This window comes from Cryptomeria japonica, chromosome 2, assembly GCF_030272615.1.
Source record: "Cryptomeria japonica chromosome 2, Sugi_1.0, whole genome shotgun sequence".
Classification (NCBI taxonomy): Eukaryota; Viridiplantae; Streptophyta; class Pinopsida; order Cupressales; family Cupressaceae; genus Cryptomeria; species Cryptomeria japonica.
The window spans coordinates 375,747,588-375,768,694 of record NC_081406.1 but is presented as its reverse complement, the minus strand read 5'-3'; positions in this window follow the sequence as shown (position 1 = coordinate 375,768,694).

The following is a 21,107-nucleotide window of genomic DNA, read 5'->3' as shown; positions in this document are numbered from 1 at the left end:
GATGCCAATTTGAAGCCACCTATTTCTCATGCATCATATTTTTAGGTAGAAACTTTGTGCCCTATATTTTCATCATCAATTCTTTATCTCTCTTTAGATAATTGCCATTTGTTCCAACTAATATCATTGTAGGTTTTTTTGTCCATAGATTGATTCCCCATTTTTGCATTGGCATGCCTCAAGTTGTAGGTTGCAATTTTCTTTATGTAGTGCCCTTCCCCGATTCATCCTTTATGATGGGTCATGTTAGATACTTATAGACTTATTTGTGTTCCTGATACTCCTTGATTGTTGTTTGACTATGTATATTGATATTCTCTTTGATATTAGTGGATTCATTATGATTACTATGATGATGTTGATTCTATATTTTGGATTAATTATTGAAGTTAGCTTTATGATTAACTTCGTGATTATTCGCTATTTCGGAGATGTGGTTCATATTTATTGCTTATGATGATTTATCATGTGCTAACCCTAATTTAATGTTTACATTAGATGTGAATAATGTTGATGTTATTTATTATGTTCTGTCTTTGGTATGATGTCTTACGATTGTGGACATGAAAGGGACGATGTCACATCACTCATATTTGAGTGGGGTGTGATGTTGTGATTTTCTTTCACCTGGTTGTGTATCTTATATTTATATATATATTGTGTATAGATGTTTGGTGTTATGCAAGATACATGTACTAGAAATTGACTTCACCTGGTCTCATAGGTCCAAGTGTGCCTTTAATCCCAATGGTAGTTGATCAGAGGTAACATTAAGGCCCTACTAAATCTTAACCCTAGTCAGTGTATTAAGTGAGTTCTAGTGTTCTTGGCTAGAGTCATCTTGTTATGTTTTGTGTGGTTTTATGAATGTTGAATTTTATTTAATTTTATTGATGGTTTGATGTTATATGGTTGTGGTAAATAATAAATAAATTATAATATATAGTCCTAAGTGTGAATGATTAGTTATGTGGGATATATTGTAGGTCTCATATTATAATATTTATATTATTTTGTTAATTATATTATTTTAGCATTTTCATTATGTGGAATGATTTGTTATTTATTATTTTATTCATTGTGGAAGTTGTATTTGGCAATTGATTGTAATTTCCTTTTCAAATTTAATTGGTGTTTTGGAGTGATTTTATGTTCAAGCTTTGGGTTGCTATTTTCGTCGGGAGTGTTAGAGGAAAGGGTTGTTTTTGGTTTTCGAATCCATTAATGAAAATTATGAAGAGTGGTTTTGGAATTTTGGATGGTGGTATTTTTTTATGGATAAATGGTTTTTATTGAAAATGGGAATTGTAGAGAAGGGTTTTCTTTTGGAGAGCGGTTTTTCAAAAATCAGGAGATTTAGATAAGGGTTTCGATCTGTATGTGTTTGGGGGAATTTTGATGAAAATTTGAGAAGAGATCTAGTAAAGATTGTAAGGGGGTTTCATGGATTTATTTTGAAGTCTTGGATTGCATGTGGAATTTCATTTTGGAGGATTTTTGGATTGTGTTGGATTGTCATTCTTGTGGAGGTTGTTCGTCTTCATTTTCATAGTCCTAATCTTCGTTTTCTAGGTTGGGGTTTTCTTCATTTTTCATGTATTATGTAATTTTTATTTTATAAAATTAAAATAAGTGTTTATTTTTGTTTATATAATATTTTAAAATTTTTGGAAAATATTTTGTTTCATTCTCTATTATTTTGTTGAATGGTTGTTCTAGGTGCTCCCATTTCACTCTTTTTAAGGGTTATTTTTGGTGTTTGTCATCTTGGAGTTTTTTTTATTGTCATGGGTTTGATCTAATTACATTTATTATTAGGAAACTCACCCATATCAATTTTTTTTGTGTTAGTTTTTTTCTTTTTTGGTCATTTGGGTGTCATGAACCCCAAGTCAACCCAAGTTTGCAGTCTTGGTTCTGTTGCAAATGAGCTAAAAGAAGTGAATGCATTAAAATAAGTTGTAAATACACCAAAATAAGTTTCAAAAGTGCTGAAAGATGTTTTGAATGCCCTAATTCACAGTTTTTCTTCTCGGATTGAGTTTTGAAGGGCCGAGTAAGCTCGGGTTGGTCCAAAGGCTTGGTTTTGGGTCTGTAACTCTCTGCTGCATATTTGCAGAGGCTGGATGATAGTTTGTGATTGATTCATGTGTCTCCTTTATAATTGCATGTGCTTATTTATTATGGTTTATTGATTCTACATTCTTGATGATGCTTAGAGAGCAATTGGTTAAAGGAATGATTTGTGAATCATAAACGATGTTATGGTTCAAATTATGTGATGGAACCAATGATTTGTGATTTTGTGATGTTTCATGTTATCATGTATGGATATTTTGATTTGGATTTGTGGTCATAGGCCCAATCCCATGCTTGATGATAATGAATCAATGGTTATGCATATGATGTTGATTTGGGACTTAACCCCTTTGATGAATGAGTTCTTATGGAAGTCCTATCTCAATTTATAAGATCTTTATTTATGAGGTGGAATTTGTGATGACTTATTATGTGTACCATGGTTTTTATGAATTTGTTGTGATCCTCTTTTTGTACCCATAGGTTAGTTGTGTCTAGGTGCAAGTTAGGGGGAGTGGCTCTCAAGTGTGTGTCGAGGCCCTGAAGTGGTTACCAAGGAATCTCATTGAGAGTTGGATTAATCAAGTGATAAAATTAAATTAAATTAACTAAGGGATGGGTAAAACAAACATGAATAAGATAATTGTTGGTGCCCTAGTCAAGCCTCATGTGCTCGTATAGATAGAGGATGAGATCTCATGGTTTGGAGTGCTCATTTAGATACAAAATGAGATTGGGAAGGCCTTTATGGTAGAGAAAACTTTCTTGCCTTCATGGAAGGATTGTTCGGTTTCACATGTATAGTCAAATGGGCATCGGGGTCTAGAGTTTGGAGAGGGTTAGACTACTAGGTAAACCCATGTTGATGCCATGTGATACCACTCTTCCCTAGTTTCAGCTTGTTACCCTATACCATGTGGTCTTGTGGAAGCCTCTGGTAGTCAGTATTATGTTTTATTCTAGTCCTTGTGCTTGTTGCATTCATGTGTTCATTTCATTCCTTTGGATGTATAGGTGTCAACCTAGGTTAAGTGATGTGTGTGGGGCCTTATGTCATTCTCTAGAGCATGGGGGGTGGACCTTTTTGGTTCCACATGGTTGGGTGGTTGATGCCTTCTTCTATTGGGATATCTAGTGGTTTGTTCATGAGCTTGATGGATGATTCTTATTTTCTTCAGTTTTAGTGCAGTGGTTTAAGATGCATATGTAATCTCTGTTGTATTTAAAGATTCAACAATGTACTTGTATTTGTATAGAATTCATATGATCATTGAATCGTGTCATTCTTATTGTAAATATTGGTGCAATCCATAATGTTAACCATGCATAAGATGTAATGGGTGATGTAAGGATGTTATCATTTCTTTAATCTATGTGATGTGGGTATCGACTATATTATATGAATTGTTAGAATCATTATGTTTGCAAATTTTAATTGGATAGGAACATTTGGTATTGGTGTTTAAATGAATTTAGTATCTTACAAGAGATTAATGTGTTATATCTCATGGTTATATTTCTATGATTAAAATGAGAACTTTCTTATGGTATGTTTAGCAAAAAAGTCCATAGTTTAAGGAAGGAATGTTTCTTGTATCTTTTTAGTTGTTGCTTCATCAATAATGTTGTTAGGATACCTTAGATGATATAAGTTGGTAAATAAGAGTTTACTTCCACTTGTGCATAAACGATATGTAGTCATGTTAATTTAATGTATGTATTTCCTTTATTAATGTGATGTTGTATCTCTTTAAAAATTTTTACCTCTTAGATGTTTAGTTGGTTTGTTAGATAGTGTTGTCCTCTGGGGTTTCTTGTTAGGCATTACACTTTCCATATTGTAAATTTCTCTTTCTTATCAATTGAAGATAACATAATTCCTTTCTTTGTTAAACAAACATTTCATTTCCTACATACTTTTTCTTTGCACTTTTAGACAAAGCATTGAAGGTTTCATCACTAATCCTCTTCCTAGGTTTCCCCTTCACCATGCATGCATCTTCCCATGATATAGTTTGATCAATTCCCTATCATTATTAGAACATTACCCAATGTTTGGTATTCCATGCCATGTTTTGATTCATCGTGTTCTATAATCCTCTAAACCCATTTTATTCCCCTTGATTAATTTTCTTCTCTGCAGAGTATTATCCACTTACCACCATCATATTCATCAAATTTATGAATACCATCATACCCCCAAGTATTATTTTGAATGCCACACACCATCATAGATAGAGAGAATGTTCCATATTAACATGAAATTATCCTTTATCTGACATGATTTTCTCATCTTGACCTATGCTCAAATTAATCCATCCCACTACTTCATTGTAGTTTATTGTAATGCCTAGCAAATATATTAGTCTAGCTTGCAAGTCAAAACTCTAAATTCATGCATAGAACAAATAACATTATTGTTACTACACCATATTATTACTACCTCACAAATCGCATGTGCACTAGCCTTCATATCTATCACCTCTCTTTATTAGTAACAAATCCTAAGAGATGCGAGACACTTCACAAACATGAGGAAGACATCCACATTAATAACATTCTATGAATTCAGTCCCTCCACCAGGTCATCTTAGACAATGGATTTCAAAGAAGCCCATCAAATGCTAGCAAATTCATTTTAAAGAGCAAAGAAAAAACATCAATTGTAAGAATAGAGGCTTCTTTCTCTCAGCTTGATGTCACAATTTGTCCCACAAACTTGATGAAACAAAACAACATGCGACCATGTCTATATATCCAATGTTATTATTCTTGTGGCCTTCCTTGTTTTCTTTCAAGCATGGAACAATTTCAATGAAAGGTGATGCACTTCTAGCTTGAAAGAATTCACAATCTTTAGTACTAATTTTACGACCATCCTAAGAAAGAATATTTAACACTGGATGAATCATCAACTATAGCAAGAGAATGGATAGGTTACAAGTGCCACTCAAAATCATGATTCTTATTTTTGAGAAAGGACTTAAATAACAAATTCAAGCTCACATGACCTTATATATATTGATATCCCTATGCGCACCACAAAATTTAAATATTTGGCTATAAGGGAATAGGAGGAACACCCATTTTGAAGTCACTCCATAATGCTATCTTTGTATAGACTTTGGTTATAGAAATATATTATAACCTCAACTCCTATTGCATAATCAACATCAACCCTACTTGTTTGCACACTATCTCTAAGAATAAAGAGTTCATGCTTCTAACCATGCTGGCACAACTACCTATCATGTATAATAGATTTAGGTTTTCATAGCTTATCTTTTGACATCATATTTCTCTATATTGCACTTGAACATGACCTTTTGGGGTTGCATTAAATTCAACCATTTTGAAATCTGTTATTTCAAAAAAGATTATCTATTTGAGATCCAAAGAGCATTATTGAAAGTGACACCTCTAGTTCATTCCTCCATCCAAGCCCGATCAAACAAAGGTGAGATACAAATTTCATAAATATATATGCGAAGATTCAAATTACAAGTTGCACACTTCTCTATTTGTGAAGAACCCACAACAATGTTGAAAGATTTGCACAAATTGAAAATAAGCACTAAAAAATAGAGGTGCTCTAAGTAAGAAATAGTTTCAACAATAACCATGCATTATTTCCCTCTCCCAATTTCCATTAACTCCAAATATACTGAAATTATAAGAAGTTGCGTAGCTCATTGGTAAGAATTTTAAACAAATACTTGAAGAGAATAGAGAAATCAAAGGAAAACTGGAAAACCCTAATGCATTTTCTCCAAGTGACAAATTAGGACACAATCTTTTCTCATCATTCAAGCATCAATACATAACTGGAGCACTTTGATCACCCTAGCAATCCAACAATGTATGCAATTTTTTTTAACTTTAACTAAACACTACCTTTACACATGCCTCAATCAATCCCCTCTCAACCATCGTTGGAGCTATAGTAGGTCGCTAGAGCCCTTTTGGGCATCCAATGATTCACTGATAGAAGCCAATTAACCATGAGAAAATAAGATAGAGGGGCCCATAAGAAATTTTAAAATGCACAAGACAAAATACGATTTAAATAATTTTACCTTCCACAGTCACTTGATGACTATTTCTCTTCGAATATCTGAAATAAATAAAACACCAATACATCTTTGCCCATTTTATTTTTCATCCTTATAATTTAAATCATTATATGATTGGAATAATAATTTAAAACTTTTAAATTTATGCATTTGATTCTTCAAACCAAGCCAATTAAAATATATGATGCGGTGAAGTAAGTTGGTTGCCCTTGCAGGCCCGATTGTTTTTTATTTTTTTGTTTTCAAACAACTTGGGCTTGGAAAATTTAAAATTGAATCTATATGAGTTTGAACCAAAAACATAGTGTGTTATTGTTTGATTTTGGAATTTTGAAACTAACTTCTCTTAGAACAAAACAAGATAAATTGTATTTGGAATTGCCCTAGAAAACTTATCAAACTTGATTCTGAGACCACACAATTGAACAATCATACTGACATTTGACATGACAATTTATTTTGACAAAATGATTTTGTATGATTCCTCCCAGGTTGAAAAATATTGAAGGTCAAATGTGGCCTCTGGGGTTGATTTAACAAAATGCATTTTAAAAATTCACCCAAACCCTGACTGCATCTAATTTTGAAAAAAATATTAAACTGAGTCCTTAGGTTGTACAACTAAGCACATGTGTTCATGAATATCACAATAATATGAATTCTAATTGGGACTTCATGACAGTCAATGAGTTGTAAGATACTAATTGTGAAATTGGTCCTTAGACAAATTTGGCACAATGCAGTCATCAAATTTCACTAAATTCTGAAAACTTTGGGCTTTGAAAAAATAGAAAATCTATTTGGAATTAAACATGTGCACTCATAAATATGAAAATAAGGAGACTACCAAGGGGAGCCCCATGAGTACAAATAGATTGCAAGATACTCACCATCAAACTAGGACATCTAAGCATATTCTAAAACTACAAACAATACAAACCTCCCAAAACCCACCACCTGAGGCCATCAAAAACATATCATATATGATCTTAGAGATCGAAAACTTAGAAAATTCACTTACATATATGACATTAATATTATTACCAATCCATTTAGTATTATGATCAGCCGATTCCAAATTATAAACTTCCAAAGTAGGCTACTCAGGCATATTTGACAATATGCAGACAACAGATTCTCCCAAAACCATCTAACCTAGTGCTTAGAAAACTTATTAAATCTAATTCTAGGAATATAAGATTGAATGGAAACACTTACTTATTTCTTATCAGTATCAACTCCAAGTCATTCTGCATGAAATTTAATTGGTTTCAATATATTACTCTCCAAAGTAGGTCACTCAAGAAGATTTTGCAAGGGCGTTTTTTAGTTTTGCAATCAAAATGCTCATATATGCACTTCAAATTTTTCAAAATTTTTAAGGTGCCACTAGTGGCTCTGACTAGGGATACATTATAAGAATCTAGATCTCTAGAGATCAGTCTAGGTGCCTACTCCATAGAGTGACAGAGTCAAAAGGTCATTTCTCCCCAAACTCGTATTGTTTGAAGATTAAACCATGATTGATGGCCCAAGGCAATCAAAAAAGAAAAATATTTTCTTACCTCTATCATACACCTAATTTTCATCTGATTGCAAACAACTTAATCTGGAAACATCATTATCAACTACCAAGTTGCTCATATTTCCACTAACATAATCCACCACTCTGTTATACACATCATATTCAACATGTTCTTTATCCACTTGTATCATGACATCACACACACTGTTAAACATCTAGTAATCACATAGAAATCACATATTATGTTCATCATACAAGGAACACCCATGTTTGATGTGAAATTCTCCATTGCTTGGTTCATTGTTATCCTTCATTCAAAATCCATCCAACTGAGTTGAAAAATAATAGCATTCATAATCTACCATGTAGATGGTACTACTTATCATAACATCATCATGAGTTTGCAAATCACACTTGAAGCCTTCAAACGAATAATGCTAGAAACCATGTGAACTATTCAGACAATCTATCAATATATAAAAAAATAAACACATATACTAATTCATTTTGTAACTGTACTTCAACATGCTAGTAAGAATAATCATCTAGAAATTCTGAATTGTCCACATGTTGACTCACTTCACTATTTTATAAAGAAAATGTATTAGAACCCTCATCATCCTAATTTTTCTCAAAAGTAAACAATTTTGGTTCAAAGTGATAATCATATTCAACTTTTAAGTCAACATCCACATCCACATAAAAAAATTTCAAAGAAAGGCTCACTTAATCCAACAAGTGAACATTCATGAAAATCCAAATTCAACACTTCTAGATATGGCTCACTACTACAATTAACATCATAATCATCAAATATCCACATGTCATCAAAATGAATTTCTAAACTCATATCAGTACTTACACCTTTAGACTTATCATAGCCACAACTATTGAAGTCAGATAGTTTCTCATCTTCATTTGCATTATCACCCTATAAGATAACAAATCCACATGTAGAAGGGGAATTAAGAAAATATGTGTCAAATTTGGTACTGTAGATACCTTAAATTTGCACAACTAATTAAATGAATTTTATTCATTTAATCATCATTTATTTGTCTATTAATTATACTAAAATTTAATTAATATCCCTATTCCTCCAATCAACCTATTAATCAAACTAAAGATTTGATTAAAATCCTTTTCTTCTAGCCTAACCTATTAATTAAACTAAGGTTTTATTAAGTCCCCTTTAGCCATTTATTTGAATAAATCTTATTTATTTAATTAAAACCCCCCTTTTCCCTTTTAATTGAATTTACATTTGATTAAAATCCCTTTGCATTTAAATAAATCATTATTTATTTGTGAATAGTCCCCCCCAACTTGCAAAATCCTACAAATGCAAGTTGCACCCCTTTTGGCTAAAATAATTTTTTTATTTTATCTAAAACTGTCTATTTCCCTCCACTTGCATTCTCCTACATTTTCTATTAGCATGCTAATATTCTTCTAGAACCCCTCTTATTCCATATTAACTATCCTAATTCCTCTAATCATGTCACATCCCTAAATTTGGGGGAGTCACTTCTCCAAATTTAGGGAAAGTCTTCAAAATGTGTTGAAGACTTTACATTCTTCAACAAGTTCACTTGTTGAGTTTTCCAAACTTGCAAGGCTCTTACAAAATCCTTGAAGGTTATCTACCTTCCAACAAGTTAACCTCAAAAGTCTTCAAAGACATTTAATGCCTCTTACAAGACATCATCCTAGCCCATGATGGTCGTCCCTTTGGCCATCCTTCAACTTTGCAAAAGAGTTTACCTCTTGGACAATAACATGCTCCATTGGATAATAGCATTATCCAATGATGTTATCCCTTGAGGTTATCCCTAATGATTAATTAGCATCTAATGCTTTCTTAGCATCCTCTCAAGCCATTTGAAGGTGACATTTGTCAACTTGGGATTGGATTGAATCCCCCTCATGGATAGATAACTTTCAATCCTAGCCCTTGTTAAGATTGCTCAATCTTGGCCATCCATTTCTCTCTTTTCTCTATCAATAGAGCCCATTTATTCAATCTCAGGATCCATCATCTTGTGCATTAAACTTATAGTCATTTTGCAGGTTGTTGGTTAATATATTTTCCTTTCCTTTAATATTTTTTTAATGATGACTCATGCATACCCTTGATGAAAAAGCAAATGAACCAACAGTTGGGTGAACCGAGTTTTGGTTTACCCTCTACATAAGAGTGTAGCTCCTTGTAAGATATTCAATGAATTTTTATGCAAATAACTCAGAAAGAAACACACTTTTTACCAGAAAGAAAGAAAGGCTTTCACATTCATTTGTCAACACAATAAGAATGCTACAAGATAATCAGCCATAAATGTAAAGCTCATGGAATTAAAATTTGAACATTTCAAGTCAATGTAAAACTTATTTCACCAAGTATACTCAATGTAGCATAAATGTTGATCAATACTCGCTCATGCCTCACAGGACAAGGGGGATCAAAATGACTTAAACAACACTGTACCACTAATTTTCTTAATCAATGAATTCACAGACTTACAAAGAACTAATAATGAAGTAAAATATTTTGCACACAAGCATACATCCCAACAGAGATTGCTCTATCATTCAAACACATAGATTTGAAGACCAAAAAAAATATATCATTCCATTCATATATCAAATGTCTACACTGAAATTCAAAGAAAATTAAGTCTTCTAATTCAAATCAAAGTTTTTTGGACCATTAATAAAGCTTTCTTACTTACATTTATAGCCTCCAGGCTAATAGTTCTTTTGAAAATAACCCTAAATTCTTAAACTCTACCCTAGAGTTAAAAGAAACTGTTTGCTTCAGACTGGATAAAACTCAAATGAACAAAGGCCACGAACATGATAACAACTCATCCATAAACCGATCAAGAATCTAAAGTGGTAGAAGAAGTTGCTGATTTGTCCTGTTTTGTTGTGGTTCCATGTATATTTCACCACTCCAAATATGTTGTTGAGAAATTAAGGATAACCTGATAGTACGAGAGTCCAATGTGCAAAATGCGCTGCTTCCAAACTTCTTTGTCCATGGTTACCTGGATAACGTTAATTTTATGTGCTTCCAAGTGATCGAAGCAAACTGCTAACATTGATTCTATCCTTGCCACTTTGGAAAAGTCATCTGTAGTTAGAGACTTGTCTCCTTAACAAGATGCACCCTTTCTTTAAAGGTTTTGACCATATCTGTCCCTGGTTCAATCATCTGTCTGTCTTCCTTCACGAGCTGTATATCAATACATTTTAAATCTTTCTGCATTGTATCAATAAGTTCTTTTAATCCTTTTAACAACTTGATAGATTCTTCATGACACCGTTTAATGATAGAGTTCCTCCATTCAATAATCTTTCTTGATATATACATACATTTCATTGCCATCCAAGTTATCCACTGGCTTCTTAGCAAGAAATTTTATGACACCAAATTTTTGTACATCATTCATCTGTGCTAAGACTGCTACCCATTTATTTCTTTCCTTTTCCCATGTGGTAGCTTCCAATTCCATCTCTTTAATCAAAGTTATGGCATTATCATACACCTTGATCAAGCTTGCAATGTAGTTTGTGCCTTGCTGCAGTATGGAGTCAAGACACTCATCAAAAAATTCAGCTATCATGCGGCATCTCTAGACCTGATCCAATAGCTTTTGATTCACTGGTGATTTAGGGTCAAAGGACAATGTCATCTGTGTCAGGGGCTATGGACTTAGGTGATGTATGGCATTGATATATAATGCCATTTGGGTAACAACTTGTTTCAACTCCTATTTGTCCTTCTCATCTTTCCATGTCTTGGATATAATTCTTTTAGTGGAGGATTATAAATGTTTGGTATCCACATCCCTTGAAGCAACTCCCAAGTCAATTTTATCATCAATAAAATCAATATCAATGGCTTTTCATGGATCTCTATTTGAGATAGGCTTAGCTACTTCTGCTACCCAATGGCCTCTTTCATCATCAACTTCCATTATTGCCTGTGTTTTAAGCTTCTTAGGTTTGGATATTTTCCCAAGACACTTATTTACCATATCCTCCATGGGAATTGGAATTATAATAGGAACAATATTGCATTTCTTCCAAATTGAAGCTCCAAGCCATCAAGAAGTACTGGAAGTTTCTTTGGGTGGAGGTGTCTGATCATCAGATGGGTTGAAAACAGTCATAGTGCTCATCGGATTTGGATTTTCTTCAGGTAATTTCTCTGCATCCGCATTCTGTAGTGAAGGGTTATTTAACACTTGTTGATTCATGATCACTTGAGTTTCTTTGCTCGAATCTAAGTCCACAATAATTTGGTCCACCACTGGTTCTCTATTTTTCTTTTTTCTCCTTGAACGGGTGATTCGAACTGCTGAAGAACTCAATGGGGATCTCTTTGATCTTCTAGTTTGAACCTCTCCAATTTTAATCCTTGTGGCACCTGCATCATCAACAATTTTGTTAGAGGAGGAAGTGGGAATCTGTGTTGTAGCATGAAGTGAACCAACTATTAATTCATTAGGAGTGATAATTGACTCCTTTCTAAATTTGTTGTCCCTTAACCACTTCTCCATTCTTCTTATGACATTGAAGGACTTGGATTGAATATTTTCTTCTTCTCTCCTATCCTAGTCAATTTCAGGGATAGGTTGCCCTTGAACCCTTTCATTGAATTCTGGATCCAATACATCTTCCCCTTCCTCTTCTTGTATTCCTGACATATTAATGGATAAGCTCATTGTAACAATCTACTGCAGAGTGAATCTTGACCACAATCTCCTCCTCACTTCAAATTCATCACAAAATGTTTCCCAATAGTCTTCTAATTGAGGTTCATGGAAGAAATGGTCATCAACATTTAGATGTTCTACAACATAGCTCTTGCTATCAAACTTAAGTCTGGCAATGTAGGGATGCAAATTCATTTTATTGAAATCTAATTCTAGGTTCGAGGCATTAGAAATAGACTTACAACTATAGTATCCAAGTTCAATCAGGAAAGCAACCTTGGCTTTACCCTTAGTCCCTAATCTTTTTTCAATGTGGGCTAGCTGTCTGCAAACTTCAATAAGCACATAACTAGCAAAGGCATACATGGGCAATTTGAATGGTTCACCTTCAAATCCCCCCACTCTAATGTAAGTAAATCTGGGAAATTGGATAAAGTAACTTCCATATATACTGACCAGCTCCATGGCCTTGGCTGACATTCTTTTATTTGTGTCTCCCTGCAGCTCAAAGGCAAGTCTTCCTACAAAAACATCATTCCATCTTGTGAAATTTTATGCATGTCTCTGTTGTTGCAGGTACGGGTAATAATCACAAACCTTCACGTCGTCCACCCAAAGATTGTTATGCAACCCTTGCCATTTTCTGGTACAAGCCAACATATAAAATAGATATGAGGACATGTAAAAACTGGACATTCCAACAAAGTTACTCAAACCCGCATGGAGCCTTTCAACAATAACTTGTGCCTAGTCAAGATATTTCTCGCCAGCTAACAATACCTGAATATAAAAGTACATCCAATCTTCCCAATAGAAATCGTGTGAATTCCCTTTGAGTCTATTTAACAATATTACAATATCCCGCACTTCTATGATGAAATGCTCTCTTGTAAGAGGTTTGGGTAACCAAGACCCCCCTTTTTGAACCTTTAGAAGCCAATTCCTTGCAATGACTCTTTTATATGTGCTTTTCTTCTCAGAGAAAAATGCGTATGAGGTACCAATTGACCAATCTTCATACGGCTCTTTATGAGTGATTCCAATTGCAACCATCACCATTTCTTTGTTAATTTCTACTAACACTTCACCACTGCTGGTCCTAATACACCTGCTATCAGCATAGTATCTGTTCATACATTCTATCATTAATTCTGGACAAGGAGCGGTAGTTGGTAAAGCAACGACTTCAACCAAGCCACTTCTAACTATTCTTTCCATCATCGAGTTTGCCCCAGGGTTGCTATCTCTTTCTAAGAAATCTCATAAGTCAGCTTGGGCCAAAGAAGTGTCACCCAGTTCTGGAAGTATACTGACTAGGGATTATGTGCGACCAAGTTTTGGAAGTGTCGACATCAGAATGACCACTTTTACATTCATCGAACAGTTCCTAGAAAGAACAAAATTCTATTCCAAAACAAAGAATTTTCCTACACTGACTTTCTGAGCTAGTAACATAGCGAAGGGGAAATTATCAAAACTCACCTGTTAGCACCATCAAATTTATGAAACCCTCAGAAGTATGGAGTTGAAATTACCTTCGGTGTCCTTTGCTTCTCCAACCACAACAAATACCTCTTTCACTATTTGAGAATTGACATGTTAAGAGGTGGAAAATTGAGTAATAACTACACACGCCTCATAATGATTCATCCGAACGTGTGAGATAACCAATGATTTGATGGGATCCTGACAACTTTCTTAATTACACATCAACTCCACAAAAACATCTTGAGTTTTCATGATTTCTTTCCATAATTAGAATTTTAAAATATAAGATGCCCAAAATATTCCTTTTTCTGCACCACCTTTTGTGTTATTAATTTCCTCAGGGCCAACTGGAAATGAACCTTTGAAGTTTGAACCATTTAACAAAAAATTCAATGATTCAAGTTCAATATTGAGAAAACAGAAGAAATCTCAACTTGCGGCTCAACACAACACTGGGAACGAGCGGAGACTTTTAACAAACATAAAGGAAGACTTTGAACCTTGAATCTTGAACCGCTTTAGGAATGGTTCAAAAGTTCAAGTTCAAGAGTGACTTAACACATTCAAACTCACTTGCTTAACAACATAACAAAGTCGCGACCCACACAAAGGCACCGGTTGAACTTTGAACCTTAAACCAATACGCAGGTTCAACTGACGGGTTCATTGGGGCAGAAAAGGTGAAACAATAAGGAACAAAAGATGCATGACTGAAGATGGATCAAACTGAACGAGGGAAACAAAATTAAATACACATTATTTTATTCAAGATAAATAATGGGGTAACATTGGCTCTAACTGGGGACCGAGACTGAAAAAGACCAGGAATGGAACTTAGAGTCTCTGGTTTTGCATGCAAGCATGGAAGGAAAAAACACACAACAAGAAAAATAAACAACACAACAAAAACTTGTGTACAAAGGAGAATGATATCTACTTATAACTGATACAACTTTAAATGTTGCCCATTATAGGACAACAGTAGTGAAACTCCATTAGGATATTCAAGTTTAAATGAGTTAGGACACAATACCTATTTGATCGTGAATGGTCATTTCCACAAAGAATCAAATTTCTTATGAGCTCCTTTTGGTTCACTGCATTTGTCCTAGAGCAGGACTTCATCTCCCAGCATAAACTATCGTGGTCTATCTCTGCAATCAAAATTTTTCTTAACCTTGGCCTGATGAGCATTGATGTGATCTACCAATTCTTGCCTCTCCTCTTCAATTTTTGAAAGGTACATAATTCTCTTTTCCAGGTCACTTTGAAAGAATTCATCTTCTATTACTTTCTGCAACCTAGCAGATGATAATTCTAGAGGTAAGGATAATTGAGCTTCAACTCCGTATACACATTCAAATGGTGTCATACCTACGGCCCTCTTGGGTGAGGTCTTGTCTGCCCATAGTGCTTCATATAATATTTTATGCCAATCCTTTGCATTCTCAGCCACCAACTTTTGCATTATAGAAATCAGACTCTTATTGCTAGATTTGGCATGGCCATTTCCTTAGGGATAGTAATCTGAAAAATTAGATAAGTAAATGCCATGATCATAACAAAATAGGCTGAGTTATTTGGAAGAAAAATTTGGGGCATTATCAGTCACAATTTTCTGAGGTACAACAAATCTAGTCAATATATTTTCTTTCAAGAAAGTACAAACAATTTCTGAAGTAGTCTTCTTGATAGGAACTGCTTCTACCCACTTCGTAAACTAATCCATAGCTGTAAGGATATGGGTATGACCGACACTTGACGAGGGATTCAATGGACCAACAAAATCTAATCCCCACTGCTTGAAGGGTTCATCTATGATTACTGACCTTAATGACAATGCAGCTAATTGAGGTCTTCCTGAGAATAACTTGCATTTCTCACAGCCTGCAACCCATTTCTATGCATCTTTAAACATTCTTGGCTAGTAGTAACAACTCCCAAGGATTTTGAAAGCTGTTACAGTGGATGAATAGTGTCCTTTGCATGCCTCATTATGAAACACTTGTAAAAGCTTCTCCTGTTGTTCTTTGTCAACACACCTTAAGAATGACCCATCCAAGCCTTTTTTGTATAGGATATCATCAACAATCACATATTTAGCCGCCTTCAATCTTAAATTTCTCTTTTCTTTTGCAAATAAATGCTCAGGGCATTCTCCATAAGTCAAGTAATGAGCCACATCAGTGAACCACTCATCTTGCAAGCTGATAAATAAAGTCAGTGGGAGTTTGTCTTCCTCTTCCTTATTTTTATCTATCAAACGACATAATCCTTGCCCCCGGACTAACTTGGTTGGTCGGATATCCAGATCAAAAACCTGAACCTTTGAAACCCAGGTGGCTCTATTATTCATTCCTACCTCTTTCTCAGTCAAGATACTTTTCACAGTGGGATTTGGTACAAAGACAATTGAATGGGAATGCAAAACATAATACCTGAAATACTTTACAACTTTAACAACTGCAAAGGCCTACTTCTCTACTAATGAGTAATTCAATTCATGCTTTTTGAGCGGAATACTCATGAACATAATAGGGACTTCTTCATTTAGTTCATTCTTTTACAGAAGAATATCATACATTGTGTGTTCCAAAGCATAACAATACATTATAAAATCTCTCTTAAAATCAGGATTTATTAAGGTCGGAGCATGAGCAATTTCTTCTTTTACCTCTTCAAAGGCTCTTTTTGATTCTTCCTTCCATTTGAAAATCTTCTTCTCACTCATCATCCCTACAATGTGTTTGGTAGTTTCAGTGAAGTATGACATGAACCTCTAGAGGAAACTCACTTGCCCAAAGAATGATTTGAGACCACTTCTGTCTGATGGCAGACTTAACTGCTGAATAACTTTTACCTAATTAGGATCTATTTTGATACCATCTTGTGAAACTATATGCCCTAATAGCTTTCCCTTTGTAACACAGAAAAATGACTTCTTTGGGTGGAGAGAAATACCATGGTCTCTCCATCTTTGTAGCATAGTCTCCAAATCTCTTAGGTGATTTTTCCTTCTTTTAGAGAAAACTGTCAAATCATCAAGATAGATAACTATAGTCTTACCAATGAGGTGACCAAAGGAGAGATTCATCACCGTTTGTAAAGTTTCTCCCACATTTATTAGGTCGAAAGGCATTCGATTGTAGGCGAAGGTTCCCCAAGGCATTGTTAAGGCCGTTTTATGCTAGTCTTCTTTTGCTACACTTATCTAGTTATAACTAGAGAAACCATCAAGCATCGACATCATTTCTGATCCAACAATAGTTTGGAGAATATGATCCATCGCTGGCAATGGGTAATTATCTTTTAAACTAGCCTGACTCAAGTTTTGAAAATCCACACAGATCCTTATTTATCCATTTTCTTGCGAACCGAAACAATACTAGCCACCCATGTAGAATGATGAATAAGATAGATGATCCTTGCCTGAAGCATCTTATCTATTTATTTGAAAATAGCATTTGCGACCTTGGGTTTATAATTTCTTAATTTTTGTCTAAAAGGAGCCACTCCGGGCTTGAGGGGAATATGATGTTGAAACTGACCATTTTTGAAATCTTTCAAATTGTCATAAGACCAAACAAAAACATCTAATAACTTCTATAGCATTTTAACAAACAAATGCCTTTCTTTAGGGCTGCAAAACTTGCCTAAATTGACCATCTTTGGGTTATTTTCATCACCTAAATTAATTTTTTTATATTCTCCCAATGTGTTAGAAGTTTGAGAAATATTTTCTTTGACATACCTGTCATTACAATCAAAGAGGCGTTCTAAGGATACAAGGCCTTTTGGAATTCGACTTCCCTTCAGCTGAAAAACTTCCTTTTTAAAACCTCTCACTGTATCTGGACAAAAATCATTACATTCATTCTCAAAACCTTCAAAGAAAGAAGAGGCAAACATTTCAACATTTTGTAATAATTGGTTGATGTGTTTATCATTTCCAAACACTTGCCAAAAATTTGAATTGTCAGGTACATTAGGATGATATACAATTTCAATCTTGTAAACATCTTCATCAAAGTCAGGATGTGGGAGCAATAAAGATGCTGACACTGGTAAAGAATCTGCCTAGGAATTTTGATCTCTAGGAATAGCTTCAATTGAGAAAGCATCAAAATATTCAATCTCATCCCAGACTCTGTTTCCGTAATGTTTAAGCCTTTCATTCTTTACCGAGAAGAGACCTCGTACCTGTTGGGTCTCAAATCAACAAATTGGATAGGTTCTAAGGAAATTCCAACTCCTATGCTCAAACCTTCCAATTGACTTGGCCAACTTATAGAGTGAACCTATTTGATTACTAACTCTCTCACTTTAGGCTCTGCAGGACCTAGGTGGGTATACCTACTCACTAGTTGTTTTCAATGACTAATGCTTTTTATAGCAGATTAAGTATCTTGATTTGATTTCCTCCTATCTCAAAATGGCATAAATTCCCAGGATGAAGATATAGCAGATGAGTTCAAGATTTTTGTTGTAGAAGTTATTCGATCTTTTTGCTTGAAATTTATGTATATACACTATTTCTAATCTATTATATATTTCCTATTCAGCTACTCCTATTACTTTTAAAGTGAAATGTGAACTGATGAGTTGTATTCTATAGATGACCAGTGCCTTTCTTCGCTGTTTGGGCTACAGAGTCTTTTATATTTCTTTAGGACTTATTGTGTAAACTTATGAGACAATTTTTAAACCCACCCCCTCTTGACGAGTCTGTCAGTTACTGTTTCTTATGAGCTCTACTTTAGTGTCTATATTGTAAATTGCTTGCATGAATTTAACCCTAACTTTTAAGAGACCATCCAAGGAAGAAATACAGGGAACAATTACAATTCACGAGTAAATCTTTTTGATCCAAATCTACAATATGAAACACAAAATTTTACTGGAAGAACATGAACAACCTTATCTCCTTTAGATAATATCATAAGCAACTGCCTGCAGAAAATGCAATAATCCACAACATAAACACAAAGGAAAATGACTGATTATATTATATATTTGCCAAAAAAGTACAATGGTAAGCCTGAGGCTATAATCTACTCCTTCTCTAATTATTCCCACATTACCAAAGTTCCCTTCTTTATATGAGAGTATACATTATCACCAAGCGTTGTGGCTTTTCAACATATAACCGTTAACTAAGATTTTTTGTTAACAAACTGGAAGATAAACAAATTGAGTACCCCCATGTGCTCTATGTACTTGTCATCTTTATTCATTACAATATCTTTGTTTAGCATCCTCATGTCATCTTTGATCAGTTAATAATGGCAGTTTTAACAACGGTTACTTGGGAACACGTTCGAATTTAATGGCGATGTGACCTTCCCTGGGATTTGTTTCTGATTTTCATGGCAATCATTTCAATGAGAATATATCTTTCGATCCCTCATTTTTTATTCCATCGATCTCTTTGTCTCTATAGATGATAATTTTGTTTTGAATATTACTTCAAGTATGTATTTTCTCCCTTTATCAAAATGTTGCATTCAGTCATTATAGCTGTCTCCCCATCGATATATTTTTGATGTCCGTCAGGTTTCATGTCGAAGAGACCTAGGGCTTTGGTGACTTCCTTTATCCTTCCATCAAAACTCCCTTTCTGTCGACATCACTACATCCCATCGATAAATGGGTCTGTCGTTTCATCGAAGTCTTCTTTACTTTTGATGACTTACTTCCGCTATCATCTTTTCATCGATGAGCTCATTAGTAATTTTTCATCTATAAAGTTGTATCGGCAAAATCATGCATATCGATAACACGCCCTTTAGCTTCCTCAAAACTCATATCTTCATTGATATCTTTTATTGATGTAACTTCCTTTTGTCTGATTGATATCATTCTTTCGATGAGAGCATTTCTTTCGGTGAATCTTCTTCATCTTGTATCGATGGTATTGTTTCTTTGAAAGCCTTTTCTCATCGGTGAGGACCACCTCTGCTTTCTTCGATACTTTTTGTCAGTGAAATAATCGCTTTCGGTGAGTCTTTTCTAGAGTTCACCGACACTCCATTTTCTTTGATATCCCTTTTATATTGATGAGACATCGCTGGGTCTCATCGATACTTTGTGAATTTTGGATATTTTGATAGAATGCTATTACACTTGCTTGACAAGTTATGGAATATTATGATATCAATAAAAATAATGGTTTTTTCTAAAAATGGAGGGCTCTTGTAATTCAATCTTACGAATCAAGATATTTTACTTAATTCAAATTTGATGGTCAACAGTGGCTCTGACTGGGGATGGGGGTATGCTATAGATACCTTCAAGAATCTAGACTCTTTGGTTTATATAGGGTAAAATCAAAGGAAATATGGTTTTTACCATGGGGGCAAGACCTAAACTACCGTACACGGAGAAGGCTATTTTCAAGAAAAGAAGTTTTTCAAGAACTGTCCATGTACTGGTAGTTCCTGAACTTCTCCCATAGCACTTTGGAGAAAATAAGAATCTTCCCCTGCTTTATCCATTATCGCATATGGTCCAAGCCATAGAGCCTCAAACTTGCCATGCTTACCTTTTTCTTGGCTCCTGGCGTTCCACATTAAAACCAAATCACCAATTTTAAACTCTCTCTATTGTTCTTTTGTCATACAATTGATTCTGAATTTTAATGTTTTGCTCCTGTGCTTCTATCCTGACTTCATCAAGCTCTACCAATTGTATCAGCCTCTCCTTTAAAGGGTCATCAATATCTATCCCTTCTTGTGCTATGAATTTATGTACAAGTAGGAGGTTATCCAAAGGGAGTCTAGCCCTTTTACCATAGACCAGCTCATATGGGGACTTCCTTGTTGATTTTTTTACTGTTATTCTATTTGCCCATAATGCTAGATTCAGTTTTGAGTCCCACACCCTTTTATTTTATCCTAGCACTCTTTTGATAATCTTTAGGATGTTTTTGTTACTAGACTTAGCTTGCCCATTACCTTGAGGGTGGTAAGGGGATGAATGAGATATTGTGATGCCATATTCTTCACAAAAGGTATTGAATTCTTCAGACCTGAAAGCCATGCCGTTATCAGAGATGATCCTTCCAGGAACATCGAATCTAGTAATGATATTTTCCAGTATGAATTTTATCACTATTTTACTGGTGGCCTATTTAGTAGGTATTTCTTCCACCCATTTGGTAAAGTAATCTGTGGCAACCAAAATCCATCTGTGTCCTCCACTCGACTTTTCTGATATCTCTCC